The sequence below is a fragment of the Sciurus vulgaris genome, assembly GCF_902686455.1.
Source record: "Sciurus vulgaris genome assembly, chromosome: 4".
NCBI lineage: Eukaryota > Metazoa > Chordata > Mammalia > Rodentia > Sciuridae > Sciurus > Sciurus vulgaris.
Window position 1 is genome coordinate 47,938,560 of NC_136464.1, and position 26,414 is coordinate 47,964,973.

Consider the following 26,414-nt stretch of genomic DNA (forward strand, 5'->3'; position numbering starts at 1 on the left):
TTTTTTTCTGGTCCTCTTTACCACTCAAAATATCAAAATTTTGTTTGGAGACCTGGACATATTAATCATTTTACTGATCATTAGTATTTTATCACAGCCATTTTTTTCACAAGAAATGATAAAGTTAATCCTCTGAATTATGATGTATTCTAGTATTAACTAAATGCTTAGGTATTGTATCAGTTAATTCTAATCTGATTCAAATTTGGGATAGAAACTTCAGAAGATGATTAATATTATCTTTTTGTGTTAATTTTAATGATAAAGAGGGCACAGGAGTAAAAACCTGATATTTCACTTATATTGCATAACAAGCTATCCAAACTGGACATGGAGGATAAATTATAAAACAAATCATTTACTTATTGTTTCTATGACTTTTTTGATCAGATTTATGTCTTTTGAATAAGGCTGAGGTATAGTACACTGGCAAAAATAATAAGAGGCAAACAAGAATAGTGCCAAAGTAACAGATACCCAAAATCGAATACCATGTCAGAAAACATCATATAGTAACCATTTATCAGATTAGAGCAGCAGGAGAAAATTACTTCTAAATCATAATCATTTTAGTGGTATTTGTCAACTTCACCACGGTAACTTGGCAACATCATTCTTCATTTGTGAAGTAGTAAAATTCATGTCAAAAAAGGAAAGGGGGTTTGGGAAAGTCAGTTAGTTCATTCCAATAAATTACCTCTCCAGTTCTTATAAACATGCCCATCAGCACAAAATTGAGAAATACCTAAGACTAGAAGAGACTTGGTTTAAGTTATGAAGCAAATTAAAATGGAAAAATACAAGAAAATAGAACCAATGGGGTTGAAATAGTCCCTCACTGAAAATCTGTATTAAAAAAAATAAAACTAATAAAAATAAAAATAGAAACAAAACTCTACTAGTACAACCTAGCCTGAGTGGTTTGATGGACAAAGTGATGGGTCAACTGTCACTATACTTCCACATAAATGGATTTTCTTCATTCATGTTAAAGTAGCACATGAATGTAAGTTCTATTAAGGACAGGTACTATATTTTCATAGGACCCCAAAAGTTACTGTATATCCTATAAATAAAAAATATTTTACTTTGATAACTGACTGAATGTGTGGGGACTCTTTACTTTGATAACTGACTGAATATGTGGGGACTCCATGTAATCCAACCACATGGGTGTTTGCTATACAGTCCTGTGCAAATATAAAAATTTTCTTTTTTTTTGTATAAGGCTTTGACCCTACAGTTTTCACAGCAACATAACTACCATCCAGCATGTACCATATTTTGCAAGCCTTCAAGTTCAACAATCCAAATTGTCGATTCATATTATGTCCAAATGCAGCATCCTTGAGGAGTATAGTAGTAGGTCAGTTAATCATCCAGAGACATACAGATATTTCCTGATTCATCCCATCTAGATGGATCATTCTGATCTTCTCCATCATCAACCAGCTCTTCATCAGCTTCTCCTACGTCATTCTCCTCATACTCTTAATCCCAAGGGAATTCTGTATCCTGTCCCTGATCTATACCTTCTTGCCCTCCTGGTTGTGATTTATCTGCACAGTCTACACAAACACCATAGCATAGAGATCCATGTCTTATTCCAACACTGGCTGCTACCATGAAGATCTTCTTACACACCATACATTTGTATTTTTTATCCTTTTTATGCACCAGGGAATGTCTTTTTACATGTTCTCTTCGAGTAAACAGCTTTCCACAAGTATCACAGCTAAAAGATCTCAATCCCGTATAAATGAGCAAGTGCCTTTTTAGTGTTCGTCTGTATTTGGCTACATAGCTACAATGAGGGCATTTCAATTTGTTCATGATTAGAGATGATTCACCATTTTCCCAAGTTTCTTGTTTTGGCCACGATTCTGGCAATAATCCATACTTGAAATCATTTGAAGCACTTGGTAGCAATCCATACTTGAAATCACTTGAAGTACCTGGTATTAATCCATACTTGAAATCACTTGAAGGACCAGGCATCAGACCATACTTGAAATCATGTGAAGTACCAGCATCACCTCCATCTTGACCAGAACAGGCTTCAGCCAATAAATTTGCATTCATATTCCTATCACATCTGGCCCTGAGAGTAGAGCCCCATCCAAATCTAGTTCTTCCTTGATGATAAGGGTCTTATTTTCTTCTGGATAGGCAACAAGTGGCTGAATCACTGAGCAATCTTCTAAAATTGTTTCATTATTAGGTGGTATATTATAAATAAATCTCTTTGTAGTTTGGTTTTTCCTCCTTGTTTTGCCAGTGTCTTGAATTCTCTGGGAGCCCATATTATTCCAAATAAATACTTTCATTTGATCTTGAGACTCATTTTCACCCAATTCAGGAGAACCATCCTGGACCCAATTACTGTCATTCATTTGGTAGTTTTCTATTTGGCCCTCGTCGACATTACAACCATCATTTTCAATTTTTATATTACTTGCCAAATTGGTAAGATTCCTTGCTGCCCAAAAGCTGGCAACTTTTTGATCCCGTGAAGACAGACCATCTCTATTAACTGCTTTTCTGTTATTATAGTCCACAACTACAGACTCTGGAGCTTCTGATTTAATGCTCCAGGTTTTTCATGACTGAAAAACCTTGAAATGCAGCAATATCTAAAGGAGTAGTATTGTTTTGGTTAGGGCTTTCTTTGTTTGAAATGCAATATAAAGTCTTAAAGAAAAGGCTGCCTGCAACCAGGATGTTCTTATGAGCTTTAAAGCTTTTCCCGCTCACCACAATGCTGACATCACAAAGAATGTCTTTCTTTCTCTGTTCATCTAGTTGTCGAAGAAGTTGATAGCAATAAGAGTTCTCATTTGGCCTACTATTAAAGTCACAGTACCCCTCCTCTGATGGTCTTTCTGACTCCTGGGCATTGGCTTCATGGAGTTTGTGCTCGGTGGAGACGTGGTGCCTCAGAAGCAGGGTTTTCTTGTAGCTACGGGTTCCGGAGAAAGCTCATCATGCCCCACTTGCAGAAGGTCCATGCTTCCCCCATCATCAGGGGTCTTTTTCAATATTATCTTTAGTTTGTGATTTCCAGTTTGCTATAGTACTGTCAACTACCTAATTTGATACTAACATCCTATATAATTATAACTAAAAATAAAGGGTGTAAAACCCTCACTGTCAATTTTGATTCCATCATGTTGAAATTAGGCCTGCCTTATCATGCTTATTGCAGGGACCCTGGAAAATTTTGGCCATGCTTATTAAAAATGACCTAATTTACTTCATTTCTTCCTGATTGGATGATTCATCTTTCTCCTAGAAATTTAAAATCTATGTTAAAATTTTAGACAGATCTTCTTGTTTTCTAGTGAAGAAGTTTATTAGAATCAGTGTAATTATTTTTGAGTTTACTGAAATCTGAAGATGTGTTCATGTAGATCATCCATAAAAATAGTGTTAGATGTGTGAAATGATTTATAGAAAACTTGCACATAAGGACTTAACTATTTTGGGCTTATGTATGACTAATGAGGTAGAAACCTCTCTGCAACCTTTGTTAGTCCTCAAGCCTAGACACTCAAAGAGGGCAGAATGTGAATAGCCATGCCATTTAGAAGGCTTTTCTATAAAGTAAATAGAGAAATAATAGACTCTGGTGTAGAGGGGTAGCAAGTGTTAGCTTGATTTGGGCCTATATCCTTTTGCCCTCCCACCTTCAAGCATTAATCAGTTCTTAACATATTCCAGATGCTACTATATACTGTAGTCTAAGTCATCGTCTAGATATTGAGATGTGGAGATAAATGAGGTTTAGGTCTTTATTGAGACACAGTTGGGTAAGGAAAATAGAAATTCACTGTGATATAAACATTTACATTATAGGCACAGCATAGGTAAAGTGAGTGATTTGGTTTACTTGGATGGAGTTGAAGTGGAGTTCTCTGTGTATAGTACTTGGAACATAGTACTTGGTAGGAACAGCTGAAATACAGTGAGCACTTACTAGGTACCAAGTACTGAACTAAGCTCATTACATATAAAACTTCCATAATTTTCAGAATAACCCAATGAAATAGGAGCATTACCCCCATTTTATATAAAATGAGGCACTGAGATGTTAAATAAGTTGCTCAAGCTAACACAGCCAGTAAACAACATAATGAATATTTAAGCCCACATAGTGTGGCTCCACAGACTTGGTTTTTAATTACCATACTTCTCTGCTTCTCATTAAATGATAGTTGCTATACTAATTATGGTTATTATTCAAAGTTCTTTAATTGAGATGCCACTGTTGGTTGACATCAGAGTATGTAATTTTTTTTGTTTTCTGTATTGATGGAAATTTTTAAATTTCTATGATATTGTGAAATAAAGATAATTATGAGTCATTTTATACTATGTTAAAAAAATAATCAGAATTAGACTAAGTCAACACAGACAGACTTAAGTCAGTTTTTTTAAATGGCAGTGTTCCATTTTATGCCAGATACAATGTATAAAAGATAGCAATTCTTGTTTAAATGGAAATAAACTTCCAATTTATTAACTTTTTCAGAACATTTTGATGAGGCTTAGACAAACATATTTAGTTTCAGATGTATATATATCTCTAGTCACATATATTTAGATTATTTGTGAAAATCAAACCTGTCAAGATCTTAAGTCATTTCTTTGACAAAGAAAAATCATCGCCCAGTGAGAGCCTTTCGACACAGAGCCAGCCACAAGTCCCCAAGCCAGGGGAGACCTCCGACCTGCAAGCAGCTTCTGGTACCAGGGCTGGGCAGCCAGAGACCTCTCCAGGGAGCCTTGCCCCGCTCCAGCTGCAGGCTTCTTCCACGAGGTGATCCAAGATGGCGGACTAGAGGGTGACTGCACCTCCAGTCGCTCCAGAACCCAGGATTCAAGAAGGGGAGGCATTGAGAGACTCAGACTAAAATAGAACCATGGGGTGAGTCTCCCCCACCTAGTGAAGTTCAGCTGGGTGGCACGCCTGGATTCAAGTGGCTTATTAGAGTAGGACAGGGCAGATAGAGTCTCCCCCAGGCAGCTCTGTGCACTCTGGTGGTGGACTTCTCCAGATTCTCCAGCCTCATGGAGCAGGCCCCCCAGTGAGAGCCTTTCTGCACAGAAGCAGTGTGGCCAGCTCTGGCCCACCCTGCTGCCAACTCTGGCCCACCCACAGGTTGCTTTAGAGACCAGCACAGGGCGCCAGGGACTTCCCCAAGCAGCCCAGCCCCCTCTGACGGGAAGCGTCTTTCTAGGCTAGCTTCTCGGGGCAGACCGCCCAGTGAGAGCCTGTCTACACAGAGCCAGCTACAAGTCCCCAAGCCAGTGGAGACCTCTGACCTGCAAGCAGCCTCTGGGACAAGGGCTGGGCAGCAAGAGACCTCTCCAGGTCTCACTCCCTGGAACCAGTAGCGGGCTAGGGGCAGTGTTCTTCGGAAGCACTACATTACCAAGTTAATCCAAGACTTCAGGCTTCTGAAGGATAGTAGGTGGAAACACTGGAAACATACAGGGACACTCTAAGCCAATAGAGGAAATCTACCATATCACAGAGTCCCACTGACATCTGACCAATATGAGAAAACAAGGGAAGAAAATGTCTGAAACAAATCTAGATACTATAGCAATAAAGCCCAACAACAGCACAGGAGAAAAAATGTCAGAAAGGGAAGTCAGAATGTACATAATTAAAACAATCAGAGAAGCAAACCAGGAGATGAAAGAACAACTGCAGGTATTAAATGAACGCACCAATCAACAGTTAAAAGAGCAAATACGGGAAGCAAAAGAGCATTTCAATAAAGAGTTAGAGATACTGAAAAAAAAAAAAAATAAAACCAAACAGAAATTCTACAAATGAAGGAAACAATAAACCAAGTTAAAAACTCCATAGAAAGCATAACCAATAGGACAGATAACCTGAAAGACAGAACCTCAGATGTTGAAGACAAAATATTTTATCTTGAAAACAAGGTTGACCAAACAGAAAAGATGGTAAGAAATCATGAACAGAATCTACAAGAATTATGGGATATCAGGAAAAGACCTTAAGAATTATTGGGATTCAGGAAGGCGTAGAGAAAAAAACCAAAGGAATGAACAACATATTAAATGAAATAATATCAGAAATTTTCCCAAATCTGAAGAATGAAATGGAAATCCAAGTACAAGAGGCTTATAGGACTCCAAATATACAAAATTACAACAGAACTACACCAAGGCACATTATTATGAAAATACCTAACATACAAAATAAAGACAGAATTTTAAAGGCTGCGAGAGAAAAGAATCAGATTACATTCAGGGGGAAACCAATAAGAATATCAGCAGATTTTTTAATCCAGACCCTAAAAGCTAGAAGGGCCTGGAACAACATTTACCAAGCCCTGAAAGAAAACGGATGCCAAGCAAGAATCTTATACCCAGCAAAACTTACTTTCAGATTTGACGATGAAATAAGATCATTCCATGATAAACAAAAGCTAAAGGAATTTACAAAAAGAAAGCCAGCATTGCAGAACATTCTCAGCAAAATATTCCATGAGGAAGAGATGAAAAACAATGATGCAAATCAGCAATGGGAGGAACTAGCCTAAAGGAATAGCCAAATAAAGGAGAAACCAAATCATGTCAAAAAACAAAAATGAGTCAAATGGCTGGGAATACAAATCATATCACAATAATAACCCTGAATGTTAATGGCCTGAACTCATCAATCAAAAGACATATACTGGCAGATTGTATTAAAAAGAAAAATCCAACAATAGGCTGCCTGCAAGAGATTCATCTCATAGAAAGAGATACCCATAGACTAAAGGTGAAAGGATGGGAAAAAACATACCATGCACATATACATAGCAAAAAACCTGGAGTATCCATTCTCATTTCAGATAATGTGGACTTCAAGCCAAAACTAGTCAGAAGGGATAAAGAAGGACATTACATACTGTTTAAGGGAAGCATAAATCAGCAAGACATAATAATCATAAACATCTATGCCCCAAACAGTGGCTGATCAATGTACGTCAAACAAATACTTCTCAATTCCAGAAATCAAATAGACCACATCACAATAATACTAGGTGATTTTAACACACCTCTCTCACCACTGGATAGATCGTCCAAACAAAAATTGAATGAAGAAACCATAGATCTCAATAACACAATCAATAATTGAGACTTAACTGACTTATATAGAATATACCATCCAACAAAGAATGAATATACTTTCTTCTCAGCACCACATGGATCCTACTCTAAAATAGACCATGTTTTATGCCACAAAGCTACTGTTAGCAAATACAAGAAGATAGAGATACTTCCTTATACTCTATCAGATTATAATGGACTGAAATTAGAAATAAATGAGAGAATAGAAAACAGAAACTTCTCCAATACTTGGAGATTAAATAATACACTATTATACAATGAATGGATAACAGAAGACATCAGGAGGGAAATTAAAAAATTCTTAGAAGTAAATGAGAACAAAGACACATCATATCAAAATCTCTGGGACACTATAAAAGCAGTACTTAGAGGAAGATTTATTTCATGGGGCGCATTCAACAAAAGAAGTAGAAATCAACAAATAAACTACTTAACATTACAGCTCAAAGCCCAAGATAAGGAAGAGCAGACCAACACCAAAAGTAGTAGAAGACAGGAAATAGTTAAAATCAGAGCCAAAATCAATGAAATTGAAACAAATAAATAATTGGAAAAATTAACAAAATAAATAGTTTGTTCTTTGAAATAATAAACAAAATTGATAAACCCGTAGCCACACTAACAAAGAGAAAGAGGGAGAAAACTCAAATTGCTAAAATTTGGAATGAACAAGGAAATGTCACAACAGACAGGAGTGAAATACAAAACATAATTAGAAGCTATTATGAAAATTTATACTCCAACAAAACAGAAAACCTTGAAGATATCCACAAATTTCTAGAGACATATGAATTACCTAAACTGAATGACGAAGACATACACAACTTAAATAAATCAATTTCAAGCAATGAAATACAAGAGGTCATCAAAAGCCTACCAACAAAGAAAAGTCCGGGACCAGATGGGTTCTCACTGAGTTCTACAAAACCTTTAAAGAAGAGCTCATTCCAAGACTTCTTAAAGGATTCCATAAAATAGAAGAGGAGGGAACCCTCCCAAACTCATTCTATGAAGCCAATATCACCCTGATACCTAAACCAGACAGAGACTCATCGAGGAAAGAAAATTCCAGACCAATATCCTTAATGAACATCAATACAAAAATTCTCAACAAAATTTTAGCAAATCGCATACAAAAATATATTAAAAAGATAGTACACCACGATCAAGTGGGTTTTATCCAAGGGATGCAAGGTTGGTTCACCATCCGAAAATCAATAAATGTCATTCACCATATCAACAGACTTAAAGTTAAGAATCACATGATTATTTCAATAGATGCAGAAAAAGCATTCGATAAAATACAGCATCCCTTCAAGCTCAAAACACTAGAAAAAATTGGGGTAGTGGGATCATTACTTAACATTGTGAAGGCCATCTACACTAACCCCATGGCCAATATCATTCTAAATGGTGAAAAACTGAAAGCATTCCCCCTAACAACTGGAACAAGGCAGGGATGCCCTCTTTCACCACTTCTATTCAACATTGTTCTTGAGACTCTAGCCAGAGCAATCAGACAAACTAAAGAAATTAAAGAGATACGAATTGGAAAAGAGGAACTCAAACTATCCCTGTTCGCTGATGATATGATTATATATTTAGAGGAACCTGGAAATTCCACTAGAAATTCTTAGAACTCATAAGTGAATTCAGTAAAGTAGCAGGTTACAAGATCAATGCTCAAAAATCCAATGCATTTTTATACATAAGTGATGAATCTTCAGAAAGAGAAATTAGGAAAACTACCCCATTCACAATAGCATCAAAAAAAATACAATACTTGGGAATCAATCTCACAAAAGAGGTGAAAGACCTCTACAATGAGAACTACTGGACACTAAAGAAAGAAATTAAAGAAAACCTTAGAAGATGGAAAGATCTCCCATGTTCATGGATAGGAAGAATTAATATTGTCAAAATGGCCATACTACCTAAAGTGCTGTATAAATTCAATGCAATTCCAATTAAAATCCCAATGATGTACCTTACAGAAATAGAGCAAGCAATTATGAAATTCATCTGGAAGAATAAGAAACCCAGAATAGCCAAAACAATCCTCAGTAGAAAGAGCAAAGCAGGGGGTATCACAATACCAGATCTTCAACTCTATTACAAAGCAATAGTAACAAAAACGGAATGGTATTGGTACCAAAATAGACAGGTAGATCAATGGTACAGAATAGAGGACATGGACACAAAACCAAATCAATACAATTTTCTCATACTAGACAAAGGTGCCAAAAATATACAATGGAGAAAAGATAGCCTCTTCAACAAATGGTGCTGGGAAAACTGGAAAACTATATGCAACAGAATGAAATTAAACCCCTATCTCTCACCCTGCACAAAACTCAACTCAAAATGGATCAAGGACTTCAGAATCAGACCAGAGACCCTGCATCTTATAGAAGAAAAAGTAGGTCCAAACCTTCAACTTGTTGGCTTAGGAGCAGACTTCCTTAACAGGACTCCCATAGCCCAAGAAATAAAAGCAAGAATCAACAACTGGGATTGATTCAAAAATAAAAAGTTTTTCTCAGCAAAGGAAACTATCAGTAATGTGAAGAGAGAACCTACAGAGTGGGAGAATATCTTTGCCACTCATACTTCAGATAGAGCACTAATTTCCAGAATATATAAAGAACTCAAAAAACTCTACACCAAGAATACAAATAATCCAATCAACAAATGGGCTAAGGAAATGAACAGACACTTCACAGAAGAAGATGTACAAGCAATCAACAGATATATGAAAAAATGTTCAACATCTCTAGTAATAAGAGAAATGCAAATCAAAACTACACTGAGATTTCATCTCACCCCAATTAGAATGGCGATTATCAAGAACATAAGCAACAATAGGTGTTGGTGAGGATGTGGGGAAAAAGGTACACTCATACATTGCTGGTGGGGTTGCAAATTAGTGCAGCCACTCTGGAAAGCAGTATGGAGATTCTTCAGAAAGCTTGGAATGGAACCACCATTTGACCCAGCTATCCCACTCCTTGGCCTATACCCAAAGGACTTAAAATCAGCATACTACAGAGATACAGCCACATAAATGTTCATAGGTGCTCAATTCTCCATAGCCAGAGTGTGGAACCAACCTAGATGCCCTTCAGTTGATGAATGGATAAAGAAACTGTGGCATATATATACAATGGAATATTACTCCACCATGAAGAATGATAAAATTATGGCATTTGCAGTCAAAAGGTTGAAATTGGACGATATCATGCTAAGTGAGATAAGCCAATCTCAAAAAACTGAAGGACGAATGATCTCGCTGATAAGCAGATGAGGACATATAATGGGGGGTAGGAGGGGGTAGCATTAGGGCTAGGGTTAGGTTTAGTGTTAGGGATAAGGAGGGTGGTAAGAATGGAGGAAGGAAGGACTGTATAGAGGGAAAGAGAGGTGGGAGGGGTGAGGGGAAGGGAAAAATAACAGAATGAATCAAACAACATTGCCCTATGTAAATTTATGATTTTTAATAAAAAAAAGAAAAGAAAAATCATAAAAGTAATGGACATCACATTTTAATAATTTATAGCTCTCTAGTCTTGGACAACTTGGTGCTCATCAGTGTGAGATTTTTTTAAATGGGTAGAAGAGGCAGAGTAGGATATCTAGCAAAGCTGACCCTTTGTACAATTTAAACAACTGTACCGAAGTGAATGAATGCCTCTTTCTTAAGGGGTAATATCTCCAACTCTGGGGTGAGTTATTTCCTCCTAAAACAATCTTGGTAAAGATAATGTTGATCACTCACACCATCTTTCTCTTTCCCTTCTTTCCAGCCCCTGACCGGAAGCTCTAGTTGTCCGCATAATAATGTACCTTGCATGAGGTCCTGTGTCCCTTGCGGATTTCTGGATGCTGTTGCTGTACTGCAACTCAGACTGGGCATATGGAGCTCCTGCTGTGTCAGATTTAAGAGCCAGAACCTCGTGGGTCCCAAGCTGAGCTGCATTTTTCCTTACAGTGTTGTTTGACCAGTCTCCCTTATCATCATCATTATGCCATCAATTTTAAGTGACTTCCCCACTGTCAGTTGTACCCAGAGACTCTCTCTTTATATACTTATGTATCTAGGGCACTCGAGCCAATGAAGAGATTTAGGGGCCTCTCTTCAGAAATCAGCAGGGCCAAGAGAGAGTTGCTGGAATTTATGGGGACTCAGGGAGGCCTTTACTTTTAGTTCTCTGGGCAACAGACAGGGCTGCACTCAGAAGTATCCCCTGACCAAATAGGGCAGATCTTAAAAAAATGGAAGATTATTTTGTCCCCAGGTTATAATTTAATAATACTGGAACCTATTGTTTTATTCCTATTAATTGGTAGCTGTCATCTTCCTTCCAAATCAAGATAGGCTAGTGAATCATTAGTGAGTGTAATGGGTCCCAGATAAGGATTTTTCAAATATAAAGGCAACACTGTGAGGTTAAATAGTCCAGTGTATCCTTCATCCCAGATTGGTGCAAAAATGGAAATGGGATTGGACCCAAATGAAGGTGACAAGAAAATACATATTTAAGGACTAAAGGCACACAGCCAAATAGAAAGTTATGAGCCAGTCCAGTAGTCTTCATAGCATTCCAACATCTCTGTAGCATAGATTCCAACAATTAGTCTTAGTGCTTTTAATGTCTGTTCAGCATGGAATCTGATCAATGCTTTTCTCCAGAAACTCAAATGGAAAAGCTTTTTCTCCAGTTTCCCCTTCACATCACAGGGAATTCCACCTTATGTTTCTCTCATTTCAAACCAATTTTATTTCTTTTATTTTTGTTCTCTGTCAGCATTTATGGATTTCATTCATTGAACCCAGGAGATAAGAACCCAGAAAGAAAATATGTGAGGCCTGTAGCTCACATACATTTCTTTATCTGCAGAAGAGGTAAACCTAGCCCAGTTCTCAAAGTCCAATTTGATTCCCATGGGCAAAGAGTGACTGGAAAGCAAAACAAGATAGAGGTTGGGTCCTGTTTGTGCATTTCTCTACAGACTAGACAGTCTTCTGGGATTTTTTTTTTCTCCTATATCTCAGTATTAGTGTCCCTGATCCACAGCAGGATGATTAGCGGCTGCCTGCGGCCAAGCTGAGAAGTAGTATTCAGACTGTCAGCACCAGGTTGAAAAGAGAAAAGAAAAAAGAAAAAAAACTTTAACTCCTCCTTTGCTGTCCTGCTATACCCACACATTTGAGGTGGCACCTTTTTGCATCCAACTTAGTTTTTGTCTGTTAAGACTCATTAGGTAATGCATACATTCTTGTACATAGAGAATCTTTCACTTTTTTAAAGATCTCTGACAAATCAACTCCCAACTGCAAGACCACACAATAATTCAGAAATCCATTCAAAGATCAGATAAAACATCATCTTTACAGTAAAACATCATCTTTTTCTTACACAGCTTTGTACCTATAGGTGACCCATTCAGTCAAGATCTTTCCCAGGAAACAACCTATAGGTTCAATCCAGTTGTTGCCCATGTCTTAAGGGGCCAGAAACAAATGTAAACAAAAGACATTGAGATAGAGAGAAACCCCAAACCACTGCAAACAGATGTTAACCTTTAAAACATACAGACCAGTGGGGGGAGGGTGACTTGCCCCCAGCTCCTGACTCCCACTTAAACATAACTTCTGTACCAGCAGTGCCACTGATGTCCCCACAAGTTGGGATCAGGTATTCCCACAAAGGTGAACCAGACGTGTAGAATGAAGGGTGTCAGTGGGCACACCAGGGGAGCTTACCAAGTAGCCACATTGTCTGGAATTTACTGCATTCAGTTTACTTTTTCTCAAAGTAGACCAAGTTGGAGCAATCCTTACAGTGCAGAGAAGGCAGGCAGGAGTTGCCAGAGGCAAAGGGGGCTTCACCAGCTGCAGAGAGTCCCTCAGTCCCTTCCTTTACTTATAGGAATAACTCCTCTGGTTCAACCCAAGGTACACTCTCCTTGTCCTAACTTTACAGTGCTCAGCTCTCAAAAGTTCATTTACATCCTCAGCATGGAAGTGCAGTTGCTTGGAGTGCCAGGCCTGCCCAGGAAAATTGCAGTGGGGGCTACTCTTAGGTCCCATGTGGGGTGCAAAATTGTTGCTGAAATCTCAGTCCTTGTCCCTGATGCCAATTCAATAATGAGGACAGAGTATTGAGAAAAAGGGAAAGAAGTCTCATTGCTTTGTTAGCAAAGGAGAAATACAGGGGACCTCCCCCCACCCCCAAGTCTGTGATTTTCTGTGATTTTCAGAAGGAACAGTGAGATTTTAAAGCTCTTCAAAGGCTCCATTCCAGGTGTGCCCTGAGGAGGTCCCAGGGCCCCCAGAAGATGTGTTAACATTCACTTGTTTCCTTGGGAGATAGTCATCTCCCAGATCCTAAGCAGGCATCTCCTTCCTCTAGAGCACAGATAGCTCAGGATAACCTTGTTGTGTGCCTCCAGGTTAGGGAGGGGAGAGGGAGAAGGGGAAAAGAAAAACTTATCCCTTTTAAAAATAAGCCTCAGGGCTATATTCAAAAGTGCAAGTTGACCACTATTACACCATCACAGAACCTGAATCACCCTTAGGCCATAGGTAATCACCACATAACTGCAGGTTAGGACTCACTCAGGCTTTCTGATACTGCTGCCCTCCTTGTAAATGACCATGGGAGGTGATGGAGCTTCTCTTCTGCCCTAAGACAGGCCTGCCTGAGGTCTCAGGTTCAGGGAGTTGACCTTTATGCCAATGATTTTGCAGGTGTCCAGTGGCAGTAGCTGTGAAAAGATAGGCAGTTAGTGTAGATAGGTAATCGGGTTCGATTGAGAAAATGGAAACCAGTTTCAGTCTGTGAAGTTGGAGACCACCTTTGGGGGATTGAAATGTTCATGCCTCTGGAGCCCTTCCTTCCTCCACCCTTATCAAGATTACCTGCCTCCACTGCCCCTCCCTAAAGGTGGTTAATGAAGAACCTCCTGAGCAGGCAGGGAGCTGTTAATTAAGGCCTCCTGGGCTGCCCCCTTCCTGCCCTCTGCTTCTCACCTTTCAGCCATTCCACCAGCATCTCCTGAGCCTTGTCATGTAAGCAGCATGGGGAGAGATAAGAGGGGGAAGACAGCAGGAGAATAAAGAAAACCTAAAATGTGTAAAAGGAAAGGACCCTCCCATTGCTTTGGATACCAGGACATCAGCTATTTACCCTCCTCCATCCAGGGGAAGTCTATATTTGTATTTTTTTGAATAAAACTAGCTTTCTAAGCTTGCCTTGGCAATCTCTGGTATTTAATATTCACATCTGTGAAATGGAGCTCCTGTTACTTAACTGGTGGTTTCAGGTGCTGCAGATGTGCAGTTCCCCCAGATGAAGGCAGTCCCAAAAGTATTAGGTGGCTCTGTGTCTTTTAATTTTTTTATTGTATGCTATAGGTCCCAAGGGAAATAGAAACTCCAAATTCTGAGGCCCTACTCAGAGATTCTCACAATATTTATGAGCCATTTTTCTGTCTTAAATTTCCTAGTCTACTCTACTCTGTGTGGAGTTTCTAGCTGGCAGCATGTTTAGAGAAGCACCCGTGTGATAAGGGGAAGAACTGGCTTCTCTAACAAGGCCTTGGATCAATCTCTATACTTGAACCATGAGCCTCCACAAGTGTGTTTACACTTCAAGAAGGAGTAGTCAGACTCCCAGGGAAAGGTATCTACAATTTAAAAGTTAGGGACCTGTGGTCAATCAGGCTTCCTGGAGAAAGGCTGAGAGGGGTGAGGAACTGACCGTTGCCCCTGGCATTGGTTTCTTATCATAATATTTTTGTAACTTCATTTCTCAGTTGGGACTGGCTTTGCCAGCACAGATGAAGAATTCAGACAGTTTGATACCCAAGACCCTCATGACAAAGACCCTTCCTGCTTTTCCAATGTCATCTTCCTTCACTCAATTTGGCATTCATTTCTTCAAGCTGATAAAAAAAAAAAAAAACTAACAACAAACTGTTTCTGATTCTCTAGACATACACTGCTCACCCATAATGATCCTGAATAAGTGAGGAGAAAGAGTTTGCTACATCTTGGCACATGCATAATCTCCTCTCTAGCCATCTCATCAGAACACCTCAGGGGTAGTATTTATTTCAGTACCCTCTGATACTGCATTGAGATATTCTGCTTTGGGATGGAGAGCAAACTTAAAAACAATTTTCCCAATAAGATAATTGGTCAGGATTGTGGGTGAATGACCTATAACCACTATAATTTTAGAAGGTGTGGCAGAAGGATTACAAGTTCAAGGCCATCCTGGGTAATATAGTGATACCCTCTCTCAAGATAAAAAAAGACTGGGTTAAGGGTGTAGCTCAGCAGAAGAGAGCTTACCTAGCAAGTAGAAAGTCCTGGGTTTGATCAACAGAATCACTAAAAACAAAACAAGACAAAACAAACTGTAATATAATGCTGCTCCTCTGCCCTTTACGCTGCATTCATTTTCCTACCTCCCAACTTCTTGTTGCTCCCCCTGCCCTTTCTGTTGCAGTCATTTCCTTCCCTCCCAACTACTTGTCAGTCTGTGAACATCCTAGCTAGCTATTGGTTCATCAGTCAGCTTACAAGTATCCTTCTCCATTATTGGTCCCATTAGTCTGGCAGAATTCAATTGCTTAAGTATAGCTTCCCCACCATCTTTTCTCATGCTTTCTCTCTCCTACTCACTTTCTTTCTTTCACTTCCTCACTTTTCACACTCTCTCTTGCACATGCCCTTTCTCTTTTCCTCTCATTTTCTCTCTGACCCTGCAGGGAAACACTCTGTTTTGCTTAATAAACCCTCTTATATCAATTCCCATGACCTGCATGGTTTTCTGGGTTCTTACACAAACAACAACAACAACAAAATCTTGAATCAAATAAAATTTAATAAAACATGAGATAGAGCAGTACAAACTCAGAAACTTTTAGAAGAAACACTGACATTTAAAAAGAAAAAAGGACAAATGAGCAACATAGCAAACTAATTTTACATTTCAAGGCACTAGAAAAATATGGCCAACCAAAATATAAATTAAGAAAAGGAAGAAAATAATGCAGATGAGTGCAGAAATAAAGTAGAAATTTGGAATAGAATATGAAAAAACTCAACAGAACAAATAGTTGAATTTTTTCAAGAAATAAACAAAATTGAAAATCCCTTTGCTAGATTAACCAAGAGAAAAGAACTCAAACAATTAAAGTCAGAAATGAAAGAGAATACATTACAACTGATGCCACAGAAATGAGAAAGATTAAAGGGATTTCTATGAGCAATTATATATCAACCAAATGGATAACCCAGAAGTTAATGTGCTCTGAGAAACACAGCATACAAAGGCTTAACACATGAAGAAATAAAAATCTGAACAGGCCCTTACCTTGTAAAGAGATTTAGTCAATGCTCAGTAACCACCAAAGAAAGAAACTCCCAGGATCAAAGAGCTTCACTGAAGCATTCTACCAGACATTTAAAAAAAATAATATTAATTCTTATATCTTCAAAAATATATGACAGGAAGAAATACTTCCATACTCATTATAAGAGGTCAGAATTACCCCTTCAGAGCCTGACAAAGATGCTACAAAGAGACCATAAAATTCTGACAAATGTTGTGAAAAAAACTTCACAAAAATTCTAACAAAACTAAGTTCAAAAATATATTTAAAAATTATAGGGCTGGGATATAACACACTAATTGCCAACTTGCATGAGGCCCTAGGTTTGATCCTAAATGTGACACACACATACATACATATACACGCACACAGAAACAAGTGAAATTTATTACTGAAATGCAAGAATGGTTCACCATGTGACAAAATCAGTGCAATCGACCACATGCAAAGAAGGAAAGAAAGAAATCACATGATTCTTTCAGCTGATGCAGGAGGGGAAAGCACGTGACAAGTTTCAACACTTATTCATGATAAAAACAATTCACAAACCCGGAATAGAAGGAAACAGTCTCAGCATATGAAAACCATATAAGAAAATCCCATAGCTCACCCCAAATCAACAGTTAAAGACTGGAAGCCTCTCCTCTAGGATCAGGAAGGAAGCAAAGATGTCCATGCTTACCACTTCTATTCAACATAGTACTACAAGTTCTATGAGAAAGTCCTCAAGAAAAAGAAATCACAAACTTTCAAATTAGAAGAGAAGGAGTAAAATTCTCAGTTCACAGAATACATGGTTTCACAGATTGAAAAAAAAAAATTCCACACGACAGTTTCATAACTTATTTGAAAGTACATCAAAACTTAGGAAAAATAATCAGTTGTGTCTCTCCAAACAATGAACTCTTTGAAAAAGAAATTTTTAAAAAACCTCATCACAAAAGAATCAAAAGAATACAATATTTAACAACATTACCAAGAAGGTAAAACCTCAATTATTTACAACTTCAGAACATTGTTGAAAGAAATTGAATGAGACAAAATAAGTCAAACTTTTCTTGTGTTCAAGGACTGAAGATTTCAGATTGATAATATTTCCATATTTTCCACAGTATGTAAAACTTGAATGAACTGCTCATAATCTCAGTGGCCTTTTGTATAAATAGGACAAAAACAACTCAAAATTTATATGGAATCTCAAAAGATTCTGAAATACCAAAGCAATCTAGGAAGGGAAAAACTAAGTTAGAGATCACACAAATTCTAACTTCAAAACTTAATTCTACAAGAACTAAAATGATGGTGCTGGCATAAAGACCAACACACAGACAAATGAAACAGAACAGTGACACAGGAATAAACCCATGTGTATGTGGAATAATGGTCTTCAACAAGGCTACCAGTACACAATGGGAAAAGGACAGGACCTACAATATATAGCACAGGAAAAAAGGACAGGAACTTCAACATATAGCTCAGGAAAATACCTCAAAGAATGAAGTTAGAAACTTATGTCACACACATATAAAAATTAATGTGAAATAGAGGAAAGACTTGAATGAATATTGCAAGTTATTAAAACCTTATGAGAAAGGATAGCTTTATGACATCCAATTCTGTCATGGTCTCTTGGATTCAAAGAACAGGCAACAAAAGAAAAACAAAACAAATATGACCATATCAAGGATGAAATTTTTGGAGAGATGCAACCCATTGGTAAGTGTGTGCTGAGCATGAAAAAGAGTCCAGGTTCAAGCACCACTTAATACACACACAAAACTGACACGCTTCTCTGGGTGAATCATGATTTATACATATTTTACTACTACTTCTGCACAAGAATTTTTGGGTTAGTCACTGGATAGTTATACAATGTTAGGTTGTAGTATGACTGTGCTTTTGGCCTTGTTTGGAAAACTTGTGCTTATTGAAAATATTGCTTCACAAAATATGTATGGCTGCCAAGTTGACATGCCTGTCACACCTTTGGTTTAAAGCAATGGTTGAATTAAAACTTTTGCCAAAAAATAATTCCAGTTGTCTATACTGCTACAAGGAAAAGAGTATGTGCTTTAGATATTTAAAAGGGCAGAAAAGCTAGAGAATGTGTCAGGGGATGACTCACATCATCTGCACCCAAAAAGTTAATAGCTCTTATTGAGTATGGTACACATGTCTATGAATGGTCCATGTGTTATTACCAGGAAAAACAAACAAACCAACAAAAAAACAAAAACAAAAACAAAACAGGATTGAACTAAAAGAAACCATATTTTCAAATGAAGAAAAATTACCCATGGACCCAAGGAATTCTAACCAGATGAGAAAATACCAAAGGATCCATGGCCTCTAATGCTCCTACAAATGAGAACATGGAAGGAAAGGGAAAACCAAGGATCTAGATGGAGTACTGGATTTAGGGAGCAGAAATAAACCAAATCAGGGTAAAACACAATTGAAGCTAAAGGATGCTAAAGACATCTCCTCAGAAAAAATCTTGGAATTGCATTAGTGCAGTTTCTTACCCTTGTTTTTGTGTCAATAATAAACAAATGGGAGCCAAGTGCCACACCACATCAAGGATCATGGCAAGGCATTTGCCCCTGTGCTTACATAATGTACACAACCTGATTTAGGGATTGTTAAATAATATGTGTGGGAAGCCACTGATTTTGCCTAGGCTCCTGCATAGATTCAACACACCAAATGAACATGGAGTTGCATTTGGTGGCTGAGTGCTACAGGTTTCAAATGGCCCTAAAGTCCATGTGCTACAGGCACATGTCTGCAGTTGCCACACTGTGGTCCTACGTGGAGGTGGTAAAACTTTTAAGAAGTAGGACTCCATTGAATGAAAGTAGGTCTTTGGGCACATGTACTTCAAAGGGATGTTGGGATCTTGTCCTTTTTCCTCTGGTCTCCTTTTTCTTCCTTGTCACCATGATATCAGAAGTTTTTTAACCACATGCTCCCCACCATAATGTTTAGCCATACCACAGGCCAAAGTGATGAGGCCAAATGATCATGGACTGAAACCTCTGAAACTCCTTTGAAGTTGCTTAACTCAGGTATTTTGTCACAGTAGTGGAAAGATAGCATCGAGATTCAGTTCAAATGGAAAACTTTTAAGCCAATTAAGTTATAACTGTAATACAAAGCTGCTCCCCCCACTTTCTGTTGCATCACAACCTAACTTGTCAGTCTGAAAGCTGCTCTCCTCACTCTTTCCACTGCAGCCATTTTCCCCATCTCCCAACTACTTGTCAGTCTGTGAACATGCTAGCTAGCTATTGGTTCATCAGTCAGCTTGCAAGTATCCTTCTCCATTATTAGTCCCCTGTTAGCCCAGCAGAATTCAACTGCTTAAGGGTAGCTACCCTGCCATCTTTTCTCATGCTTTTCTCTCTCCTACTCACTTGCTTTCTCTCTCCTCCTCGCTTTTCCACTCTCTAGTGCTCACACTTTCTCTTTTCCTCTCATTTCCTCTCTTACCCTGCAGGGAGACACTCTGTTTGCTTCATAAACTCCCTTATATGATTTCCCATGTCTGGCATGGTTTTCTTACAATAACCAATTAAATTGTCTCTATAACTCACTTCCATTTTCTATAAATGCTACAAAATTATGTTGTTGTCCAGAGTTCTTATAACCTATTCTGATGCTAAGGACTTCCTAATTTGAAACTAATATTTTGGGTTTTCCTTAAGTAAACTTGATTAAATTGGCCTTCTCTAACAATTTTTTAAAGGACAAAAGCACCAGCTGTTTCTCAAAGCAAGCAAACAAAAAAACAAAAGCAAGATCATTATCTGGATTAAAGGAAGATGTCTTCCCATCTAGTCATATATTCTTGTAGGAAAAGAGAAACACCCCTGTATTATACCAAATCACTACTTGGAATTTTTCTTAATGAGAAAGAGGATGACAGTAACTCACAATACACAAGATAACAATATGAACTAGAATGCTCCTTGGCACATGTAAAGAGAGGTGGATCAGCCTCTGCTCATTAAGTAGGCTTCACTAAACCCAAGTCAGAGACACTGTGGAGCACCTGGATCTCTTCTGCACACAGATCTTTGAGAGCAACCCATCATTTTTAACAAAGATCTCACAGAAGATTACACAGACAGTCTCAGGGAGTGAGTAACAATTCCATGGTGCTCAGTCACAATCATGGAGGCAGGATGACACACTACAAAGGCCAAGACATTTTGTTGTCTTCTTCCCAGATTACCCTTTGATATTTTTACAGGGGTCACACATTCTCCACATTAGTTTTCTGTTAAGTACCATCTATTGAGATCAGATGTGTTCTTTTATAGCTGAGTCTATTTATGATGAAAAAGATGACATTCAAAGGATGTCAGGTGTCATCCTGAGGGGCAACCCTAACAATCATTCAAGTGTTCATTGACAGAAGATTGGATGAAGAAGCTAGATGATAGAGATATGGATAGGTAAGAGAGATCTCACATATGTCTGAGGAAGTAAATAATCTGTTATATAAACTACATTTTGCACCTCTGTGTTCCCTTTCCATGTGCCTCTCTAGACTTTATCAAACCCAGTTTGACTTTTTAACAATTGCACAGTGGACATGCAAATAGGCAGATTCCCTCATGAGACACTTTGTTATGGCATATCTCAGAAATGTGGAGTTGGCTTTTCCTTTGACTGCGTCTTAAGCACTGTTTTGAGGACCTACCAACCATGAAGTGAAAGAAGATCTAAAACCTACATGAAGCCAGGCATGCTGGCACACATCACTATGCTCAGTGGCTTGAGAGGGTAAGGCAGGAGAATCACAAGTTCAAAGCCAGGTTCAGCAACTTAGCAAGGCTCTCAAAACATACAGATAATTTCTTTAAAAAACAAAGAATGAAAAGAGAAACAAGCAAAAAAAAAAAAAAAAAGTGCTGAGTGTGTTGCTCATTGGTTAAGCACCAGTAGATTTAATTCGCAGTATCAACAATACAAAAATAAAATAAAGAAAAATAAAATAAAATAAAAAACCAAAAAACAAAACAAAAAAAAAAACAAATAAAATAAAATCTATATGGAACAACTATAAATTGGTGGAAATAACTGTAAAATTTCTCATGGAAATTTATTTTGAACACAGTTTATCTGAGCCAAACACTGACACATTTTTCAAGAAACTGAATACTTTATTCACCTGAAAATTCCGCATACACTCGCCTAAATTCCTCTTGGACATAAGAAGTCTTAAGCTGATTCCTGACCATCTGGAGTACACAGAGACCTTTATGGAGAGATTGTGGAGTGACCAGGGAATGTCTAATTCTCCAAGGAGAGACTCCTGTGTATCATGTCCACCTCATACTGCCACTTCCCTGTCCCTGAGGACCTTGGTCACCTGCTGAGGCTGAATATAGCCCCTCAGAAACATCAGGCAGAGTACACATATTTTGTTTGGGACCAGACAAAAACTCCTGACTCTGGGTAGCTGTGAGGTTCCAGTTGCCCCTTTGGGGATTCAGTCCACCTCTTCTGCCAGAAAAAGATGCCCTGACTTTGCTTCCAGTGTGGCAAATCCTACCTGAGAGGGGACAAGTGCATTGCAATTGTGCCTCACTGACCTAAAGCCCAATATGAGCCCCAGAAATTGAAGGGGGCCAGGTTCTATCTGCCAAGGCTTTTCCCTTCTTTACTAGGAAGTCACCAGACAGTGCCTAGCATTCAACCAAACCAGGAAGGGACTTGAGGGGTCAGAACTGCAAGCTGGATCAGGGCACTTCAACTCCTCATTTTTCAGGTGTAAGAGGTGGTAGGGAACTACTCTTAAGGTCACTGATGGACTTCCAGTATGTGCAGATGATTGTGCACAGGCTCCAAACCCCTGGACACCAATCTGGGTCATGTGCTAGCCACCAACTTCTTCTGGCTTGGACACCCAAGACTGAGTCCAGAGCTACCTCCTATAAGCACCCAGATGTCTTTTGACAACACTCTATCTGGAGTCAGAGAGATGTCCTAATGGAAAGCTGCCATGATCCTTAGGAACAGCTCCACTCCAGGGACCACATCTCTAGCAGAACCCCAGAGCATGTCCCTGACAGTGAATTGGAAAATCCACCTGTGCAACAGAACATGCATCTTACAAACTTATAACATAAAAGTAACACACCACTACAAATACTCTGTGAAGATTACCAGAATATTTGGAACAACTTCATCACAGTAAATTTGACATTTTTCATAAATAGGTTCTTGGAAAAAATCACATACCAAAAATGACTCAAGGAGAATCAGTTGTAATCATTTAAAAACATGGAATCAGTACTAAAAAGTGTTCTATAAAGGAACAGTCTGACTCAGGCAGTCCCTGGAAAATCCAAACATTTAATACAGATATACATGTAATTTTGCACAAGAATTTGGAGATTACTAAGAGAGGTGACATACCTGATTCATACTACAGCTAATTTAACATGACGCAAACACCTGAAGATAGAGCCAGCAAAAATCTGAGTATGAGGGAATTCCTGAAAACAGGTGCAACAATTTTAATTGAAACAGTTGGAACTTTAACAACACATAAATAGGATACATGTATCATGAGCTACGTGGGATTCTCTGAGAACATTGTTCTTTAAGAAAAAGTCTGTGGAAACAACTATATGTCTAGGTTATACTCATGCAATCACTGAAAAGAGCATTCTAAATTCAAAATCTACAGAGAGGGAAGAAATGGAGAAACTAAATGAAGAATTTCTCATAGTATGGGAGATAAAAATACCTTTCCTCCATGTCCAAATGCAACTTTCACTAATTTAGTGTATATAAATCTCGTCCATGTTTTATATTTTTGCTGGGTGACGATATATGTGTGAATTCAAGAATAATCATTACCATTTTACCCCGCACTTTATTTTCACAAGCATATTACTACAAAACTAATTTGGAACCTTGACATTTCACTGAACAGTGCAACCTAGAACATGCTCAAAATAACATAGAACTAGTCTACTATTTTTAACTGTGCTGTGCTAATATTAAATGTCCATCCAAACTACAAATGGTAAAGGTTTAATACCTACTGTGGTGCCATTAGGACATGTTGGGACATTTAAATGGTAGGGCATAGTGCGAGAAATTTAGTGAGAACAAGTGTCAAAAATAAAAAGAGCCAGGAATGTAGCCCAGTGTAGAAGACCTCTGAATGCACCACCAGACCACCAAAATAAATGAAATAAAATAAAAATTTGAAAAACACTCCTTCTCTCAGGTATCAGTTATGTGGTGGAGAGCTGACTAACACAGCTAACTTAATTACTTCATCTGAGGCTTCTTATCTGGGGATTCTGCATTCTGTAAGAAAGCATAAGTTTACCTGTGGAAACACATTGTAGCAGAATTGCTAGGCCTCTGTAACTTCAATAAACATTCCAAGTGATTGTCCAAAGTGATTGTGCAAAGAACACATGTCCCCTTTTGGAGAGTTGCTATTTCCCTACCTGCTCTCAAACTTATTATAGGAAGATATTTAAAAGTGAAAACAGATATGTTACATACCTTGGAAATTCATACAAAACATGCTTTATTTACAATTTAATAAGTACAATATTTCATCATTTCACATCAAATAAATGTGAGACACAGGACACACATAGCATATCAGACTCTTCCCAATGGTTCCAAGAGTGTAGACAAAGTGCAGTAACCATAGTGCAAGCTGACTCTACAAGTTCTGCTGTCGCTTAAATAATCACAACCAGTTTACAATGTTTTTAAATTAAATATCATAAGCATTAAATGGAAACATCTGACAAAGTGTGCTATAGTCCTGGCCTGCTTGCACACAAAACACCCAGAAGTAGAAATTCAGGAAGTGTTGCTCTACACTTCCATTGGCAAAAGATAATGGTGCCACCTAGTGGTTTATAGTATGTAGCCTGCAGAGATGTATAGGCAAGTCCTCTGAGAGAGGAAATCCTCTGCAATGTCCTAAACTTCCATATTATTAAAATGGTTCCAATGTGGGAAGTTTCCAGATATTTCCCAGTTTGAAGTTTTGTCTCAAAATCTCAGATTAATCATATCTGAATGCTTCCCTGGACATCCTCAGATATTGTTAACCCACATGTCCAGGTGACTGTCAAAACATTCTGGATACCCAAAAAGAAGTTTTCAGCCCAGTGCAGGACAACCCCCAACCCCTGCCAGGGTTCATACAATTTCAGTAGCTGGAGCTGGATCTCCACTGGAAGTGCTGCCTTCAGGGGGAAAACACAGGGAGCGCTGAACCTTTAGGTGGATGAAGATGTCAATCTAAATTACAGTAAGAGAAAAATTTTCCCAAGAAAATTATTTGGAAATAGAGTGACCATGCAATGGTCATATGCCTTCCCCAGGGATATTCCTTGGAAACACAGTCAGAGAGTTTATGGTTGGGGAAGATTTTAAAGTCAAACGTTAAAAGAATAACAATAGATATTTCAAAATAGAAAGCCATGGAAACAATGGTCACTAACAAGGGAGATGCAGGTCAAAAGAAAAGAGACAGTTGTTAGCAGACATCCTTGTAGAAGTCTTTTCTTAGAGGGCTGGATTCAGGCAGAATCTTGTGAGTTCTTTTCAGACAATCCTGGGGGAGATGGCTTCCTTCATGATGACGCATCTTGTTTTATTTTCTTGGGGTTGCCAATGGATGAAATCCATGGACACCAAAGATACTAAAAATTTTCAGAGTCCAGGCTATCCTGGCAGGTGATGCTGTGGCCTGAAGATGCTGTCCTGGTTCATGGAGGACACCAGTGGCCTGTGGACCACTCCAAACAAAGGCATCTCAGTGGATTTTCCCTCCTAGGGGGAGATAATGTCTGAGGCAGGACTGAGCAGGAAGTATCTATCTGAAGGACACATTGAATTTGTATATGGCAAGTGTTGTCTTTGTGCATATAGGTTTGGTACTTCCTGTATAAGTCCACCTTCTCAGGGACACTAAAAGATGCAGAGGCAGGGATATACCACTGGTGGTTAGAGCTGGCCGAAAAGAGGACACTGACAATTCTAAACTCTCTGTGTGTCTATGTCTATGTTCACAGAGTAGGGATTGTAGGAAGGATATGGAAAGTTTTGCTCCTGTAGTTTTTTTTTTTTTTCTACTTTTGTTTTGTGGGTTTTTTTTTTTTTTGGGGGGGGGTAGAGTTCCATGGATGCTTCTTGAAGTGAGCATTTTTATGTACAGATTCCAGAGAATACTTTTCTCTGAGCCTGTGAGGATGATTGTAGAATGATCTATCACTACAGCTTTCTAAACTGCAATGCCTTGTCCTTCAGTTATACTACTGGGCCAGTAAGGGTCCTCAGCAGACACTTCCTCCCAGAAATCTGGGGTTGGGAACCTGGGCTGCTTTGGGATCTCCTAACTGTCCATCTTGCCCAGGAGGCTCAGGCAGAGAACTGACCACCATTTGTGGAGGAGATGTACACTGCTCCTGAGAGCTCGGGGCCTCTCCATTGCCTTCACAATCTGCATGCTGTGGTTGTAAGAGGGAGGTCACCTGCTGCTCTAAGTCCCCCTGCTTCTGGGGCACTAGAAATGGATCCAGAAATAGCATCTCTTGGTAATACTGGGGCTGCAGCAGCTGGTGAAGATAATATTCCCAGTCATTCTGCTGCTGTCCTTCATATTCTGAATTCTGATATAGGAGCTCCTGTGGATGCATCTTTCCCTGCACACTGTCAACATAGGGCAAAAGCAAGGGGCCGCCATGTTGGTTTTCATCTGTTGAGAAAGTGGCCCTCTCAAAACCCTGCAGTGATGAAGCAGGATGACTATAGACTGCTGGTGTGGAGCTGGGAGAAGGTGCACTCCCTGTGACCAT

The 26,414-nt window shown here is 38.7% G+C and overlaps 1 pseudogene across 1 annotated transcript; it reads right to left on the minus strand.

Annotated features, from left to right (window-relative positions):
- Positions 1 to 1,223: 1,223 nt before the first annotated feature.
- On the minus strand, positions 1,224 to 26,414 carry LOC306658907 (zinc finger and BTB domain-containing protein 10-like; annotated as a pseudogene). Its single transcript has 3 exons — positions 25,995 to 26,414; positions 24,760 to 24,855; positions 1,224 to 3,044 (listed from the first exon to the last, which is right to left on the minus strand). The product of its transcript is annotated as a zinc finger and BTB domain-containing protein 10-like (transcript).